The 16,117-nt window shown below is 40.5% G+C and overlaps 1 pseudogene; it reads right to left on the reverse strand.

The window, feature by feature from the left end:
* Window positions 1-15,961: 15,961 nt before the first annotated feature.
* LOC137827351 (28S ribosomal RNA) overlaps window positions 15,962-16,117 on the reverse strand; it is a 3,117-nt pseudogene continuing 2,961 nt past the window's right edge.

Consider the following 16,117-nt stretch of genomic DNA (forward strand, 5'->3'; position numbering starts at 1 on the left):
CGGCGATGTCCTCCTTTCGGCGATCTCTGATCACTTGGTCGTCTGGGTTCGCATCCGGCGACTTCATCACAAACCTGGTGACCGCCGGGTTAGGTATGCTAGAGATCGGAGCACGCCAACTTAATGACTGGCGACTACACGAGGCCCCCGACTTCCTTCCCTTCTGCCAGCCAGGTGCCCCGTTCAACACGCCTATATAATAGCTTGCTGCCACGTCATCACTTCCGACTACCTGGGCGGTACAGCTTGTTTTTGTTTTCTTCATCTACTCTGGTGCTTTTCTTTAGGTATTCTTTTGTGTGCCTACTTTTTCATTGAGTTCCTTATGTTCTTGCTTGTCTTTTATTCATTAATCTTTGAGTTTGTCATACATCTAGTATTCCTTTTGTTATAGCCTTTTATTACTTATACCTTTTCTTGTTTGTCTTCATTGCTTCATTGGTTTTGTTGTGGTTGGCTTTGAGATTGGTGTGCCTTGCTTTGACATCTTTCATTTGAGGATTCCTAGACCTCAAGATGAGATTGGTGCAGGGACATTATATCTTTGAAGAGTGACTTCTTGTCAAGCCAAATTCACTTCGGCAGTTTGCTACCAAATTACTTTTTGCTAACTTTGTTTTCTTAACTTTGTTTGCTGTTTTGTTGTTTGCTGTTTTCTTTTATACATGGCTTCATATTACAGCAGTGGTTCTTCCAAACAGCATTCTTCTAGCAAAGGTTCTGCTCTTGATGAATTAAAAAAGGCAAAACGAACCATTAATCTCAATGATGAAGCTATAAGAAAGTTGGAGGAAAGATTACGAAGACTTGAAATGAAGCAAGCTAGGTCCTCTCATTCTATTCATGGAGAGCATCATCATCATAGACCTTCATCAAGAGGCTCTTCCAATGATCATAGATGTGAAGAAGATCATAGAAGAAGGATACCTCAACCCAACTTTCATGGATTTAGACCATCTCATGCTCATGAAGATAAACGTGAAGATGGCTACTACCGAAATCCAAAGGCTAGGCTACCTTCGGTCCAACTTCCTTGTTTCAATGGCTTTAGTGATCCTAATGTATATTTAGATTGGGAGGTTAAGTGTGAACAAATATTTGAGACCCATAAGATCCTTGATGAGCACAAATATAAGCTAGCCACCTTAGAATTTAGTGATTATGCCAAAGAATGGTGGCGTACAATTGTAATGGACATTATGTATCGCAAGAAACCTCCCGTGGTTTCTTGGAATACTTTGAAAGAGTATATGCGCGCGAGGTTTGTTCCTCATTCTAGGAAGGAACACTTGTTGAAGTTCCAAAGGCTTCCTCAAGGACATATGATGGTAGATGAATACTTTAAAGATTTTGAAACCACTTTGACTAAAATGAATATGCATGCTAATGAAAAGTCAAAGATAAAATGGTTTGTCCGTGGTTTAAGAAGAGATATTAGAGAATTTATATAATTAAATGAGTACTCTTCTTTGAAGCAAGTGCTTCGCATAGCCATCAAGATGGAATTATATCTTTTGAAAACCACGTCTACAAAACAAGTTTCTACTACAAATTCTTCTACTCCTAAGTCACCTACCAAAACTTCCAATATAAAATGTTTTAAATGTTTAGGTTTTGGGCACATAGCTCTTCATTGTCCACAAAAAACCTTAATGACAAACAAGGTAAAACAAGACCTACCTCACCCACCTCCCTCACGTAAAATTGAAAAAGACAAAGAAAGCCAAGTTGACATGAGTCTTATCCTTTCACCTCCAAGGTGTTTTCCTTCCTTATCTTTTTCATTACCCAAGGTTTCTATTTCAACACCATCTTGGTTAAAAAGTGTTAGGGATGATTTCATACCTCCTCATGGTTTTCACCATTTAAGAGGCCTTTTTCCAAAAGATATCATCATTCCCAAACAAATTTTTCCAACTTGGTCGATTTATAGAACCTCCTTTTCTGAAATCCCATTATTTACAAAAGCTAAGTCATGTTTGCCTTTTTCTTCCACCTTTAATTGTAAAACTAAACTGACTTTGTTATATGCAGGGATTCAGAATTCGTGGACGAATTCTCTCCAACTCGAGGAGTATGATGAGAATCAAATAAAGGAGGCTTTTATTAATGAAGGGAGAGGTCATTCACCTACACATTTGAAGTTCTTCCTTCTAGTCTTTTCAAAATTAAAAAGAAGACATAAAATAAAGAGAGGATCAAGCCATAAAGCCAAAGAAGTCTACAAGCTTTCAAGAATAGGCTTCATTTAAATATCTCTCTTTATAGTTTCTTTTATAAATTTGTAAATAATATAGAATGTTTAAATACATAGTTTTTAGGAAAGGTGCTTAGAGGGAAACCTTAGATACCTCTTTTGTAAAAGCATCTTTAGGCATTAGTTTAGAATTTTCTAGAAGGTGACTCTTCATGCTTCACTTTAGGTGCTAGAAGTGAGTAGCATGCAAGGGACTTTTGGTTAGCTTGTTTTGTAAGCTTCATGACCAGCCCTTGCTCCTATAAAAGGAGGGCTTAGGTCCTTCATAATGCAGATTTGGAATTTGTAGTAAAGAAACTCTCCCAATTTGGTGATTGAGTGAGTGAGATTTGATTTCTCCTCTTGCTAGTCTCATCTTGAGAGCCTTGGTTCCCTCAAGTGGCGGCAATTCACACTTATCTTGGAGCAATCACACTTCAAGTGGCGTGTTCATCAACCAAGTTCTTCATCCACATAAGTTTCCTCTCTTCTCCATTTAGTTCTTCCATTTCCATGTCCATATGAACTCTAAAACAAGTGTAGTTTCTTTTATTCGGTTCATCTTCCTTTTCTTGCACTTTTGTTCGGTTCTTTTCAATTTCTTACTGTTTTAATTCAGTTCAGTAGCTCCTTTTCATGTTTTGTTTGGTTCAATTGCTTTCTTTAGAGTTTCAATCGGTTCATTTACTTTCTTGTTCAATTTAATCGGTTCAATTGGTAAGAAATGGGTCTTCCATGTGAGTTTGGTGTTTGGTGCAAGTTTTGGTGAGTTCTTGAAACATAGAACATTGATCCATTTCTATTAAAAGTGCCTATTCATTCTCCAACTCAAGTTGATTCCATAAAATGTCAAAGAATCATCTCTATTTTGCCATTGGAATCACATACAAAGATCAATTCCTTTTGCCCCCAAACTTTTCCCACATCACTTTGGAGGCATTTCTTAGGTTTGAGTCCAACCACATTTCCAAAACCTTGATTTTCTTTTTTTACCCCTCACACCAACAAGTCAAAAAATCAAGCCAAAACACCAAAATCACCAAATTTGCCTATGCACCAAGGTCACCAAGATCAATTCCTTTTGCTCCCAAACTTTTCCCACATCACATTGGGGGCATTTGTGAGGTTTGAGTCCAGCCACATTTCCCAGACCATGATTTTCGTTTTTGACTCCACCCACCACCAAGTCACGAAATCAAGCCAAATCATCAAACTTGACTATGCGCCAACCATGCCGAGATTAATTCCTTTTGCCCCCAAACTTTTCCCATATCACTTCAGAAGGATTTGTGAGGTTTGAGCCCAGCCACATTTCAAAAACCATGATTTTCGTTTTTCACCCCACACACCACCAAATCACAAAATCAAGCCAAAACACCAATATCACCAAACTTGGCTATGCACCAACCATGTCAAGATCAATTCCTTTTTCCCCCAAACTTTTCCCACATCACGTTGGAGGTATTTGTGAGGTTTGAGTCCAACCACAATTCCAAAACCAGGATTTTCGTTTTTCACCCCACACACCACCAAGTCACAAAATCAAGCCAAAACACCAAAATCACCAAACCTGGCTATACACCAACCATATCAAGATGAATTCCTTTTGCTGCCAGCCTTTTCCCACATCACTTTGGAGGCATTTGTGAAGATTGTGTCCAGCCACATATAGAAAACCATAATTTTCTTTTTTCACCCCACACACCACCAAGTCACAAAATCAAGCCAAAACACCAAAATCACCAAACTTGGCTATGCACCAACCATGCCAAGATCAATTCCTTTTGCTCCCAAACTTATCCCACATTATATTGGAGGCATTTGTGAGGTTTGAGTCCAGCCACTTTTCCAAAACCATGATTTTCATTTTTCACCCCACACACCACCAAGTCACAAAATCAAGTCAAAAGAACAATATCACCAAACTTGGCTTAGCACCAACCACACCAAGATTAATTCCTGTTGCTCCCAAACTTTTCCCATATCACTTTGGAGGCATTTGACAGGATTGAGTCCATCCAGTTTTAAAAAAGCATGATTTTTCGTTTTTCTCCCCAGACAACACCAAATCACAAAATCAAACCAAAACACCAAAATTACCAAACTTGGCTTAACACCAACCATACCAACATCAATTCCTTTTGCTCCCAATCTTTTCCCACATCACTTTGGAGGCATTTGTGAGGTTTGAGTGCAGCCAGATTTCAAAAACCATGATTTTTGTTATTCACCCCACACACCACCAAGTCATAAAATCAAGCCAAAACACCAAAATCATCAAAATTTGGTTATACAACAACCATATCAAGATCAATTCCTTTTGCTCCCAACCTTTTCCCACATCACTTTGGAGGCATTTGTGAGGATTGAGTATAGCCACATTTCCAAAACCCTGACTTTCGTTTTTCACCCCTCACACCACCAAGTCACAAGATCAAGCCAAAACACCAAAATCACAAAATTTGGTTATACAACAACCAGATCAAGAACAATTCCTTTTGTTCCCAAACTTTTCCCACATCAATTTGAGGGAATTTGGGAGGTTTGAGACCAGCCACATTTCCAAAACCATGATTTTCATTTTTGACCACACCCACAACCAAGTCACAATATCCATCCAAATCATCAAACTTGGCTATGCACCAACTATGCCATGATCAATTCCTTTTACCTCCAAACTTTTCCCACATCACTTTAGAAGCATTTGTGAGGTTTGAGTCCGGCCACATTTCCAAAACCATGATTTTCTTTTTTCACCCCACACACCACCAAGTCACAAAATCAAGCCAAAACACCAAAATCACCAAACTTGGCTATGCACCAACCATGTCGATATCAATTCCTTTTGCCCCCAAACTTTTCCCACATCACTTTGGAAACATTTTTTAGGTTTGAGTCCAACCACATTTCCAAAACCTTGATTTTTGTTTTTCACCCCTCACACCACCAAGTCACAAGATCAAGCCAAAACACCTAAATCACCAAACTTAGTTACGCACCAACCATGTCAATATCAATTACTTTTGCCCCCAAACTTTTCCCACATCACTTTGGAGGCATTGGTTACATTTGAGTCCAACCACATTTCCGAAACCTTGATTTTCGTTTTTCACCCCGCACACCACCAAGTCATAAAAACAAGCCAAAACACCAAAATCACCAAACTTGGCTATGCACCAAACCCACCAAGATCAATTCCTTTTGACCCAAACTTTTCCCACATCACTTTGGAGGCATTTGTGAGATTTGAGTCCAACAACTTTTCCCACGGTGGGCGCCTGATGATCCTGCCTGTTGACCGGAACGCTGGAAACTGCCTCGTCAAAGGATCGACGTGCGCACCGCTTCAAACCTCCGTCCTTCTTCGAGATCCACCTCAAGAACCTGCAAAGGAACAGAGCGGCGCCGCTGCGGCCGATCGCACTCCAACGCCCAAGTCAGTGACCGAATCACCAAATACTAAGAGAAAACTAAGAACAGGAACCGTGCAAATTCTCTCTCACAGTAAGCTCTATAACTCGCAAGCGTAAAGAGTGTAATCTGAACGCGCGTACCTAAGAAAGTTCGTTGAGAACTCTTATATACCTGGTTACTTTCTCTCTCCTGGCAGTTACAGACCTTCCAAAACCATGATTTTTGTTTTTCACCCCACACACCACCAACTCACAAAATCAAGCCATAACACCAAAATCACCAAACTTGGCTATGCACCAACTATGCCATGATCAATTCCTTTTACCTCCAAACTTTTCCCACATCACTTTAGAAGCATTTGTGAGGTTTGAGTCCGGCCACATTTCCAAAACCATGATTTTCTTTTTTCACCCCACACACCACCAAGTCACAAAATCAAGCCAAAACACCAAAATCACCAAACTTGGCTATGCACCAACCATGTCGATATCAATTCCTTTTGCCCCCAAACTTTTCCCACATCACTTTGGAAACATTTTTTAGGTTTGAGTCCAACCACATTTCCAAAACCTTGATTTTTGTTTTTCACCCCTCACACCACCAAGTCACAAGATCAAGCCAAAACACCTAAATCACCAAACTTAGTTACGCACCAACCATGTCAATATCAATTACTTTTGCCCCCAAACTTTTCCCACATCACTTTGGAGGCATTGGTTACATTTGAGTCCAACCACATTTCCGAAACCTTGATTTTCGTTTTTCACCCCGCACACCACCAAGTCATAAAAACAAGCCAAAACACCAAAATCACCAAACTTGGCTATGCACCAAACCCACCAAGATCAATTCCTTTTGACCCAAACTTTTCCCACATCACTTTGGAGGCATTTGTGAGATTTGAGTCCAACAACTTTTCCCACGGTGGGCGCCTGATGATCCTGCCTGTTGACCGGAACGCTGGAAACTGCCTCGTCAAAGGATCGACGTGCGCACCGCTTCAAACCTCCGTCCTTCTTCGAGATCCACCTCAAGAACCTGCAAAGGAACAGAGCGGCGCCGCTGCGGCCGATCGCACTCCAACGCCCAAGTCAGTGACCGAATCACCAAATACTAAGAGAAAACTAAGAACAGGAACCGTGCAAATTCTCTCTCACAGTAAGCTCTATAACTCGCAAGCGTAAAGAGTGTAATCTGAACGCGCGTACCTAAGAAAGTTCGTTGAGAACTCTTATATACCTGGTTACTTTCTCTCTCCTGGCAGTTACAGACCTTCCAAAACCATGATTTTTGTTTTTCACCCCACACACCACCAACTCACAAAATCAAGCCATAACACCAAAATCACCAAACTTGTCTATGCACTAACTATGCCAAGATCAATTCATCTAGCCCCAAAGCTTTTCCCACATCACTTTAGTGGCATTTGTGAGGTTTGAGTCCAGCCACATTTCCAAAACCATGATTTTCGTTTTTCACCCGACACTCCACCAAGTCACAAAATCAAGCCAAAATACCAAAATCACCAAACTTGGCTAAACACCAAACATTTTGCTCCCAAAGTTTTCCCACATCACTTTGAAGGCTGATCCTGCCTTGTCGCTTGCTTGACCCGCCTCTGGCAACTGTGCTATCTGCAATAACACTCTTAGAACCTCCTCCTTGGGAACTCCGAACGCAACCTGCAAACACACGGACAGCGCCTCTAGCGGCCGTTTGCACTCCGACGCTCAAGTTAGATCACAGAATCACTAGAAAATAATGTGCGTAAAAACAGTGTGTGATCAAGAGAATCCTCCCTCTCAGTCTCACTCTGATTCTCTTTTATACTTCTCTCTGCATCCGTGTCTAACAGAATTCTGTTATGCTTTTCTGGCGCGTGGCAGAATTCTGTCATGTTTTTTCTGCAGAGACGTACCTCCAGAATCAGTGAAACATGAGCTTCTGTGCGTGTCTGCGCTTGTCTGTACCTTTAGCGACACGAAGTGCACCTTTCTCTGGGTCGCGCCTCGCTCAGATGGTGACACGTGGAGGCATGCAACTCACATCTAACCGTACACGTACCCCCACCTGGAGGGCTTTAGCGCGTCTCTTTGTGCGCCTAAGTTATTCCCTTGCGGAGTAACTTAACACGTTTCTTTCATCTGGGTGAACCGCACACTCCCAGGAGAACGCCAGGTGTGGCTGGACTAGGCACACTCACCAAGCATTGCTCTCTGCGTGAACGATTTCCCCTCCGCGGTGTCATGCACGTAATGGGTTGAGGGAGTCACCAATCGCTGACCGGTTTACTAGCTCCCTCAGTCCACTCTCGCGCACGACACTACCGGCGTGTAACTCCTCTTTCTCTGAGATATGATCATACGAGGTCCATGCGTAACGCTCTCGCTGGGAACCTCAGTCCCAGTTTAACTGCGTTTAACACGAGACCCCGATGACTGATCGGTGCTCTATTGCTTCTCGCGTTCTGCCCCAAGGTGTTCATCGGGGAACTGATCTGTCGGCGGCCACTCGGTATGACCACCGATCACCGTTCTGGGTGATCTGCCCCCTGACTTCTCTGCTGCCTGATCTGTCGGTGGCCACTTGGTTACTGACCACCGATCACCGTTCTGGGCGATCGCCTCCCTGATCTCTCTGTCACCTGGTCCACGTGTCACCCTGCGAGTGGTCCACGTGGTTATCAGCTGCTGACGTCATCGACTACCGATAACCGATCGGATCAAAGGCATTTGAGAGGATTGAGTCCACCCAGTTTTGCCAAACCATGATTTTCGTTTTTCACCCTTCACACCACCAAGTCAAAAAATCTAGCCAAAACACCAAAATCACCAAACTTGGTTATGCCCGAACCATACCAAGATAAATTCCTTTTGCTCCCTACATTTTCCCACATCACTTTGGAGGCTTTTGTGAGGATTGAGTCCAGCCACATTTCCAAAACCATAATTTTCGTTTTTCACCCCACACACCACCAAGTCAAAAAATCAAGCCAAAACACCAAAATAACCAAACTTGGCTATGCACCAACCATGCCAAGATCAATTCCTTTTGCTCACATCACTTTGGTGGCATTTGTGAGGTTTGAGTCCAGCCACTTTTCCAAAACCTTGATTTTCGTTTTTCACCCCACACACCACCAAGTCACAAAATCAAGCCAAAATCACCAAACTTGGCTTTGCACCAACCACACCAAGATCAAATCCTTTTGCTCCCAAACTTTTCCCACATCACTTTGGAGACATTTGTGAGGTTTGAGTCCATCCATTTTTCCAAAACAATGATTTTCGTTTTTCACCCCACACACCACCAAATCACAAAATCAAGCCAAAACACCAAAATCACCAAACTTGGCTTAGCAGCAACCATTTTGCCCCCAAACTTTTCCAACATCACTTTGGAGGCATTTGTTAGGTTTGTGTCCAACCACATTTCCAAAACCTTGATTTTCGTTTTTCACCCTGCACACCACCAAGTCATAAAATCAAGCCAAAACACCAAAATCAGCAAACTTGGTTATGCACCAACCATGCCAAGATCAATTCCTTTTGCTCCCAAACTTTTGCCACATCAATTTGGAGGCATTTGTGAGGTTTGAGTCCTGCCATATTTCCAAAACCACGATTTTCGTTTTTCACCCCACACACCACCAAGTCACAAAATCAAGCCAAAACACCAAAATCACCATACTTAGCTATGCACCAACCACACCAAGATCAATTCCTTTTGCCCCCAAAGTTTTCCCACAACACTTTGGAAGCATTTGAAAGGATTGAGTACACCGAATTTCAAAAAGCATGATATTCGTTTTTCAGCCCATAAACCACCAAGTCACAAAATCTAGCCAAGACACGAAAATCACCAAACTTGTTTTAGCACCAACCATACCAAGATCAATTCCTTTTGCTCCCAAACTTTTCCCACATCACTTTGGAGGCACTTGTGAGGTTTGAGTGTAACTGATGGCATTTCATGTGTTCTTCTTGAATCAAAGTAGTAAAATGGATGCGGAAGCAATGGGTGAGTGAAACAAAGCCCTCCTAGGAGTTGTGATGGCTTTGAAGGTGCATGATGAGTATGAATTAGAGAGGTTCGGCCAGCTCTATGAAGAAAGGTGAAGGGAGTGAAGTTTATAGCCTAGATTTCTAGGAGAAGTATAGCTAGTGCACAAAATGGGCAGCATAACAATACTCAAATAAACTTGTCCAATACAAAGAGATAGCCTTCCTATTTATAGGCTATTTGGGCTTAAATGTTAAGCTACATTTCTAAGGAAAAGAAAACCAAAATTAAATCTAAATTCTAAGCCATGTGCCATGCAATGACCGGCCACACAAACCTAGGTTCTAGAAAGTTTCCTTCACAAAGTTCTTTCTACACTACCTATTTTACTAAGTACCCCTAATGGGCCTTTTATGCAACAAAGCCTCTTCTCTCCCGAACCGTAGCTTTGGCCCTTGTGTGTGTGAAGCTAGACGGTCTAGGACTCTTCATAGATGCTCCTCATGTAGCCTTGGCCTAGACGCTCCCTTGTGAGCTAGACGCTCCATTTGGAAGACTAGACGCTCCTTTGAGAGACTAGACGCTCCTTTGTGAAGCTAGTCTTAGTCTTTTGGCTTTCATAGTGTGGTGAGCTTGGGCCCTCTTCCATCATCCCCTCCCTCTTGAAAAAGGATTTGTCCTCAAATCCAATGCTTTTGCTTAGGGGAATGGTTGTGGCTGGATGGTGTCCATCATCTCCTACTTCTTTTGAGAAGATCTATCCTCAGATCTTCAGGCTTGATCTCGGATAGCAGCATCTTGTATCTTCAAAGCTTGTCCTCCTGGATCAAACGTCCACCTATAGAAATAATCAAATAAAGCATAGGTGTTAGTTTGCAAATTAATTTTACTAGGTTGCCATTGTTGTTTGTCTTTTGGTGTTGGCAACCTTGGACAAGATTTCTCTTTTAAGGGTTGTGTGTGGCCTCTAATCATCTTTTGTATTTTAAAATGGTCATTTGTGGTTACCTTCTCTTGAGGCATAAATCCTATAGGAGATGGTAACAACTTAAAAGAAGAAAGATGATTGAGCACACACATAACTTTAAAAGTAGAAGTAGTTTTGTGAACTACTTGATGGTATGTTTGCTCATCTCTAAAATGGTGTGTGCACTTCATGACTATTCTAGGCATAATAGAAAGAGCTATATTTTCAAAAATATTTTGACCATGCGTTTGAGGATGATAAGCATTTAAAGTGTGCAACTTAGTTGCAAGTTGTCCAAAGGAAATCCTCAAATCATGGTTTGCGAAAGTTGGAGCTCTATTCAATACTATGCTTGAAAATAAACCATGAAGATGTATCACTTCTTTAGAGAAGAGTTTATCCATAACCATGAAGATTGAATTAAAACCTTTTGTTGTCCTAGGGAGTTTTAAAATGAAATTTGTATCTTCCCAAGGATCATTTGCAAAAGGTGAAGGAGTATAGAGTTCATGAGACTTTACTTTAGGTGTAGTTTGAAAACATGAGTTGTACTTAAAGTAATGTCTTTGAACCTCTTTTCTCATGGGTGACAAAAGTTTTCCTCTTAAAAGCTCTAGCGTTTGTTCAACTTTCTTTTGTCCCATGAGTTCTCCTTCTTGATCTATGCAAGCTTCTTGTAAGGACTTTTCTTTTGTGTTCATGCTTGCAAGTGTTCCTTTACAAAAGGAAAGGCTAGGTTGTTCAACAAGAAGCATGTTTGTAAAGGTATTTTCAATATGCTTGACTTGTTGAATGTCCTTGTGGGAAGGAACACTATTCTCCCACGCCTTTTGTTTCCCAAAATTTTTTTCTTTTTCTATTTTTTTTTCTTCATCCCTTTTGTGTTTCATTTGTATTTGGTCTTTTACCACTTGGGAATGTGGTAAAGGGCTAAGTACAAACCTTTTATGCTTGTGGATAAAAGAAATCTCGTTAGTTAGACCATTATGTGAGGTTTTCTTATCAAATTGCCATGGTCTACCTAATAAGATGTGGCAAGCTTCCATAGGTACTACATCACATAAAACATTGTCTTTGTAGTTGCCTATAGAAAACTCGATCTCCACTTGTTTGTCTACACGTAGTTCTCCATCCTCATTGATCCATTGTAAATTGTAAGGTTTTGGATGAGGAACTACTTGTAGTTTTAATTTTTCAATCAATCTAGTGCTACAACAATTGCAACATGACCCACCATCCACAATAAGAGAGCATATATTTTCTAAAACATTGCATCTAGTATGAAAAATGTTCTCTCGTTGTGTCTCAATGGGTGCACTAGGTTGATTGTGGAGGATTCTTTGAATCATCAATAAGTCCCCCTCCAAAGGATCAATCCTTTCTCCTTCCCCTTTTTCTTGGGTACTAGGTTCATCTTCACCACTTGTGTATTCATCTTTTCCTTTTAAAAACAAAATTCTTTGGTTTGGACATTGTGCTTGCATATGCCCTCTTCCAAAACATTTAAAACATTTGGTGTCCCTAGCACGGATGTATGGGGTGGAGGCATCTTTCACTAAGGGTTTGGTAGTCTCTTTGGATTCGTCTCTAGGTGTACTACCCTCCCTTTTAAAGTCTTTCTTGGGATAAGAGTTGGAGTAAGAACCTACCCTTTGACTTGAAGTTTTGCGCAAATTTTGTTGTTCGACTTTAATGCAAAGTTGAACCAAATCATTCAAGTCTTGATAGGGTAATAGTTCTACTCTATCCCTTATCTCAAGGTTGAGCCCACTTAGAAACCTAGATATGGTGGTGGTTTCTTCCTCTCTAATGGATGCTCTCATCATGTAGAGCTCCATTTTCTGCCTATACTCTTCCACACTTAAGTTCTTTTGTTGGAGTCTTTGGAGCTTGTCCATCAACTCCCTATGGTAGTAGGAAGGTATGTGGCGACGTCTTAGGGCTCCCCTAAGGTCATTCCAATATTCTATGGAAGGCTCCCTATGAAGACGTCGGTCTCTCTCTAAAGAGGTCCACCAATACATGGCATTGCTTTGGAAACTAAGGGTTGCTAAGGGTACCTTCCTTTCTTCACTCACCCTATGGCAAGCAAAGAGTTGCTCTACTTTCATCTCCCAATCTAGGTAGGCCTCTACGTCTTCCTTACCATAGAAATGGGGTAGGTCTACCCTTACTTCCTTTGGGCTCTCTTGCTCCCTTTGTCTAGTTCTTCTAGGGGGTGGTTGGTAGTAATCATTAATTCTAAGGCTTCCCTCCCCTAGAGTTGCAATACTTTGTGAATGGGATGCATGAGTTTTTTTTGATTTTTGTGATTTTTGTGACTTCTCTTCTTGAGCTTTAGCCAACTCATTGATTTTGTTCTCATTCTCCAATTGTCTAAAAGAGATCAATTGTACCGCTTGGGATACTTCTTTTAAAAGAGTTTTCAAAGATTTTACTTCACTTTCTATAGACTTTGGAGAGTGAGAAGAAGAAGACATGGCTAAAACTTTGTGTATATAGGTGTTTTACTTGGAGAAAGTTTAGGAAAGTTAGAGAAGGGAGTTTTCCAGGTAAGGGAGGTGAGTCACAATGGACTACTTAAGTACCAAGCCTTTTCCTTGCCAAAAACTTTTCCTCCAATGACTTCACACAAAATTTTCTCTTAGTAGAACACTTAGAACACAAGAAGTTGAGAAATCAAAAAGCAAGAAAACTATGTAAGCTAGATATGCAGCAAACTAGTCGGTATAGCACAAATTTAAACAATACTAAACATGCAAAACGTTTCTACCAAAACAAAAGAAATACAAGTTCAAACAAGCAACAAATTACTAAGCAAAAATGACTATGCTATTCGGCCCTAGGTGAGGCTTCTTGGACACTTTGAGCCCTTGAAGACACACTCACCGTCTAAAACGTAATTTAAAAGAGGTAATTAACAATAAACCAAGTTGTAAAGGAGATAAGAAAACCCCCTTTGTTGTTCCTCTTTTTGGTTAGTGCACTTTCTTTGTTGTCTTGATTGTTGATCTTCTAGGGGTTTGTAGTGTTTGTTTCAAGAAGCTTGTTTCGGCCTTAGCTTGACTCCTCCTTAGAAAGTTGGCTTTAATTCTCCAATTTCCAGCACCTATTCACAAAGGCTTAACCTTAAACCAAGTCAATTTCCATGCACATAAGCACCAAGAGAGAATTAATTTCCAGCACCCACAAAAGAGAGGTCAAGAAACAAAAGCAAGAAACAAATTTAATTGAAAGAAAAACAGTACCACCAAAAGGATTTATAATATGACAACTTAGAAAGAGATTCAAGGAATTAAAGCAAACAATTAAAGGTACTCAATAAAAGTTGGCACACAAAAGGAATTCCTAAAGAAAAGCACTAGATTAGATGACCAAATAAAAAAAACAGCACCACTGGAAAATGTTGTGGGCCAGAAAACAGTTTTGTTCCCCGATTTATGCTGAGCTGTAATTGTAAAATTTGTTTCTGAAATTTGGATACAAGAAAATTCAGGATCTTAGCTAAATTTTGGCTTTGGAATCACCTAAAACGCATGCACCATTTTTTTTTAATAATTTTTGCAAATTTGGTGTGCAGTTAGGCCAGCTGTAACGCTCAAGATTCGCACTCTGATTTTGTGAGATTTATCATTTTTTTTCTGTTGCTCCTTTTGACCTCATTCTTTTTTTGTCTTTTCTATAACACCTTAAACTTGCATTTTCCAGAAATTCAGAATTTTCCTATGGGTAGAAAAATTTTGTTAAACAAAACAGCCCAGAACAGAGAGGTGTTACAGGGGAAATCTGGAAAACTGGAAGAAAACGGCAAGATAACCAAAATTAACACAATGGAAATGTGAGAATGGAAATTGTGTATGAACTAAGACACAATTATGAACTCAAACTAAAAATAAAAAGCACCAAAGGATCAAAATAACAGCAGATTAAAGCAAAATAAAGAGACCCAAAACAAGAAACAATCAAGCCAAAAAAATAGGACTACTAAGAATTGATGACAATATGGATGAACATGACTTGACAAAACATGTATAGATTCAGAAATTTAAAGACTCAAAGCATAATATGAAGCAAAATAATGAAAGCAATAAAGACTCAAAGCCTAAAACAAAAATAGCAACACAAAGGTGTATGGAATCCTATCACAAATTGCACAAGAACTTGTTCAAGATCAAATGAACAAGAGTGCTTGGGTTGGATCTTCCACAAAGCACACCAAGAACAAATTAAAATATAAAAACAGCAAGACAAGTAAGGAATTGAAATGACAAAGATGAAATAAAGAAGAACTGAAATTAAAAAGACAAGCTACTCATCTTGAAGAACCAATAGCTCATGATACCAAATGATGGCATTTCATGTGTTCTTCTTGAATCAAAGTAGTAAAATGGATGCGGAAGCAATGGGTGAGTGAAACAAAGCCCTCCTAGGAGTTGTGATGGCTTTGAAGGTGCATGATGAGTATGAATTAGAGAGGTTCGGCCAGCTCTATGAAGAAAGGTGAAGGGAGTGAAGTTTATAGCCTAGATTTCTAGGAGAAGTATAGCTAGTGCACAAAATGGGCAGCATAACAATACTCAAATAAACTTGTCCAATACAAAGAGATAGCCTTCCTATTTATAGGCTATTTGGGCTTAAATGTTAAGCTACATTTCTAAGGAAAAGAAAACCAAAATTAAATCTAAATTCTAAGCCATGTGCCATGCAATGACCGGCCACACAAACCTAGGTTCTAGAAGGTTTCCTTCACAAAGTTCTTTCTACACTACCTATTTTACTAAGTACCCCTAATGGGCCTTTTATGCAACAAAGCCTCTTCTCTCCCGAACCGTAGCTTTGGCCCTTGTGTGTGTGAAGCTAGACGGTCTAGGACTCTTCATAGATGCTCCTCATGTAGCCTTGGCCTAGACGCTCCCTTGTGAGCTAGACGCTCCATTTGGAAGACTAGACGCTCCTTTGAGAGACTAGACGCTCCTTTGTGAAGCTAGTCTTAGTCTTTTGGCTTTCATAGTGTGGTGAGCTTGGGCCCTCTTCCATCAGTAACCACTTTTCCAAAACCATGATTTTCATGTTTCACCCCACACACCACCAAGTCACAAAATCAAGACAAAACAGCAAACTTGGCTAATTCGAAACCCAACCAAGATTAACTGTCCACCTTATTTTGGATGCATTTGTGGTTCATTCCCATCACGTGTAATGAAACACCTTCACATATTGTTTCGCCCGCCCATCCCTATGAAGTGTAACTTCCGGCGATTTCCAAGTACCTGCTTATATTTCTTAAAATGTGATGATAACATTAGGGACAAGATATTTGGTTGAGTGGTTGAAGGGGAGGGATGAATCAAAGCGACAAGGGCTGAATCTCAATGGATCGTGACAGTAAGGCCACTTTGCCACTTACAATACCCCGTCGCGTATTAAGTCGTTTGCAAAGGATTCTACCCACCGCTCGATAGGAATTGCGCTTCAAGGCGTCTCGCAAGGCTGATTCA

This window comes from Phaseolus vulgaris, chromosome 8 (assembly GCF_000499845.2).
Source record: "Phaseolus vulgaris cultivar G19833 chromosome 8, P. vulgaris v2.0, whole genome shotgun sequence".
Taxonomy (NCBI): Eukaryota; Viridiplantae; Streptophyta; class Magnoliopsida; order Fabales; family Fabaceae; genus Phaseolus; species Phaseolus vulgaris.